Below are 3,782 nucleotides of genomic sequence, written 5' to 3' on the forward strand. Positions count from 1 at the left end.
CCAAAGGTCCTGAGTTCAAATCCCAGCAACCACATGGTGACTCACAATCATCCATAATGAAATCTGGCGCCCTCTTCTGGTGTGTCTGAAGACAGCTACAGTGTACTTAGATATAATAAATAAAAATAAAAAAACTTTTTAAAAAAGGATAAGGAAAAACCTGCCTTTATTTTTTTAAAAGATTTATTTATTTTATGTATATGGGTACACTATAGCTGTACTGATGGTTGGCAGTCCACTCACTCTGGCCTAAAGATCTAGTTATTGGGGTTGGGGATTTAGCTCAGTGGTAGAGCCCTTGCCTAGCAAGCGCAAGGCCCTGGGTTTGGTCCTCAGCTCTGGAAAAAAACAAAACAAAACAAAACCAAGATTTAGTTATTATATCTAAGTACACTGCAGCTGTCTTCAGACACACCAGAAGAGGGCATCAGATCCCATTACAGATGGTTGTGAGCCACCATGTGGTTGTTGGGATTTGAACTCAGGACCTCTGGAAGAGCAGTCAGTACTGCTACCTGCTGAGCCATCTCTCCAGCCCAGAAATACCCATCTTAATCCATATACCCTTACTAGCTTGCACAAGGCGCTTGGATCCTCCCTGGCACGCCCCCATTGAGAGCATATATGGTGTCCCAGCCTACACCCGTGTCATGCCTACAGCCCAGAGCCAGAGCGTGCGGTGTCCAGTGTCACAAAGCCTCTCTTTTCACAGCCTTGCACACTGGGGTCCAGACCCGCTGTGAGCAAGCCTCAGGCCTTCCTCTGGGCATCCCCCCATACATGCTCTCCTCCAGCCTTCCTGCCCAGGAAGGTTTGGCCCAAAGCCGAGCTCCTTTTAGCACCACACAGGGAAAGGGGGGGGGCGCTCCGTGCTCCTTTGGCTTCTCTGTGGCACACAGGTCAGGAGCCTTACAGACACAGAGCTCAGAGCTACAAAGGGCTGGAGTGGCCTGGACCAACCCCTGTGTCTGGGAGGGAGGGCCACGGTGTCCCTTAGCAAGGCTCAGGTTGCCTGTGGTGATGTCCTCAGGCAAAGGACTTCAGCCAGGAAACAATGCATGCTCCTCTGTAGAGGCCAGAGGTGAGGCCCTCCAGGCCTGATGAATCAAGTAGCCCCACATCACGGAGAACCAAGGCTGTTTTTAAGCCTTATCCCTGTCATTTCCAAGGATACCAGCCATGTTTTCCTGAAGGCCCCAAGATGGCTGCTAACCACCAAACATGATGTCTAAACATGACAGCTTGGAGCACAAGAAGGAAAAAGAATTTCCCTCTAAGCAGCTGACAGCATGTCCGGTCTTATCATCTCCACACTCCTCCGTTCTGGTCGTGAATCAACCCCAGGCTCACAGGGGTAGAGGAAGCGCTGGACCCCTGAGCAATGCCCCTAGACAAGGCCCTGCCCACTCACAAGCATCCCACCCAGGTGTGCCTTGTGCTCCATGTGAGCAGGGCCCTGTCTACCCTTTGCTCAAGATTCCTTCCAGGGAGGCTGTGGAGCCAGCAGCAGCAGCCTGGGAACCTGGCATTTCCTTCCAGGTCAGAAGGTGAATTGCCTTAGCTTCCCTAATATCTGGGTGCCTCCCCAGCAAGCCTATGACTGACCTTACTGCAAAGCAGGCTGGGAAATGTAGTCTTTAGCTGGACAGCTACCTGCTTGGCTAAAATTCCTGTCTCCATGGAATAGAAGATAAGGGTAAAGGGGACTTTTCGACCCTGCTGCCCCTCCCCCAGTTAGCTCAGAGGTCTAAGGGATGTGGAGGTCCGTCTGTGAACCAGGATGTAGCCCCACAGCCACTGTTCTGGTGACATTCTTCCCACCATGACGCTGGGAGTGGACTAACCCTGTGAAACTGTATTCAAGCCCCGAATTAAATGCTTTCTCTTCTAAGGGCCACCTTGGTCATGCCTTCTCCTCACAACAATAGCACACAAACTAAGAATACATACTGCTGTCCTTTAGGGAAACTCCCTCGGGCATGATGTCACTTAAAAAACGATGTGCTTAAGCCCAGCATAGTGGCGCACGCCTTTAATCCCAGCACTCAGGAGGCAGAGGCAGGCGGATTTCTGAGTTCGAGGCCAGCCTGGTCTACAAAGTGAGTTCCAGGACAGCCACGGCTGCACAGAGTAACTGTGTCTCAAAAAAACCAAAACAAAACAAAAAACAAAAAGAAAGAAAGAAATAAGAACAATGTGCTTGTAGCCTAGTGGGGCCAGATAACCATGTGGCTGACTGGACCCTGGACGGGAGCAGGGGAAGAAAACAGTCCGATGTGGGTGTGAGCGTTTCCTGCCTCCCTAGTTGCTTGGATCATTCCGTTCTTTCTTTCAAATGATCATTGTATTTCATAGGTTTGAGGGTTACCTGCGCGCGTGCGTGTGTGCGTGTGTGTGTGTGTGTGTGTGTGTGTGTGTGTGTGTGTGTACATGTATGTACACGTGTGTGTGCACATTGCAGTACCCACAGAGGGCATAAGATGTCCTTAGATCTCCTGGAACTGGAACTTTTGTAAGCTGCCATGTAGGTTCTGGGAACCAGGTCCCCTGCAAGGGCAAGCAGCTTCCTAACCGCCGAATCGTCTCACCAGCACTTAGAAAAGACCTTTCTTCCTTCTTTTCTTTCTCCCTTTTTTTTTTATTTTTAAAAAGATTTATTTTATGTGTATGAGTAACACTGTAGCTGACTTCAGACACATCAGAACAGATCTCATTACAGATGGTTGTGAGCCACCATGTGGTTGCTGAGAATTGAACTCAGGACCTCTGGAAGAGCAGTCAGTGCTCTTAGCCGCTGAGCCATCTCTCCAGCCTGAAAATTCCTTCCTTCCAAGATTTATTATTTATTTATTTATTTATTTATTTATTTATTTATTTATTTATTTATGTGAGTACACTGTAGCTGTACAGATGGCTGTGAGCCATCATGTGATTGCTAACAATTGAACTTAGGACCTCTGCTTGCTCCAGCCCAAAGATTTATTTATTTTATGTAAGTACACTATAGCTATCTTCAGACACACCAAAAGAGGGCATTACAGATGGTTGTGAGCCACCATGTGGTTGCTGGGATTTGAACTCAAGACTTTCGGAAGAGCAGTCAGTTCTCTTAACCGCTGAGCCATCTCACCAGCCTGAAAATAAGTTTCTTAAACTCTCTTCCTCAACACATCCATTTGAATAGTGCTCACGACATCAGCAATAGTGGCCACTAATAATGCAGTCATTAAAAAGTGAGTTTCGCGCCGGGCGTGGTGGCGCACGCCTTTAATCCCAGCACTTGGGAGGCAGAGGCAGGCGGATTTCTGAGTTCGAGGCCAGCCTGGTCTACAGAGTGAGTTCCAGGACAGCCAGGGCTACACAGAGAAACCCTGTCTCGAAAAACCAAAAAAAAAAAAAAGTGAGTTTCACACATATGATCCTCACAGTGAGAATATGAACAGGAGCCAGGTGTAGTGGCCAATGCCTCTGGCCATGGGAGGCTGAGGAGGGAGGGTAGGTTGAGCCTGAAGCTGGAGGTGGCCTGAAGCACGCAGGAAGAGTCATCGCAAAAAGTGAAGGGAAAACTGGATAAATCACACAAGAGAAGGAGCCACCCATGCTCTCAGTTACAGACTGAATGGTAAGAGTTCTTTGTGTCCCGGCTCTGGGATTCGTCGACTGCTTCAGCAATCAGCCTTTTTACATTTGTATGTTCTTCCTGCCTGCCTGCCTTCTGCCTTTCGTTTTTGTTTTTTGAGACAGGGTCTCTCGGTATGGCCCTGGTTGCTTCAGAACTCTCT

This window comes from Mus caroli, unplaced genomic scaffold (genome assembly GCF_978045245.1).
Source record: "Mus caroli unplaced genomic scaffold, Mus_caroli_1 scaffold_18, whole genome shotgun sequence".
Lineage (NCBI taxonomy): Eukaryota > Metazoa > Chordata > Mammalia > Rodentia > Muridae > Mus > Mus caroli.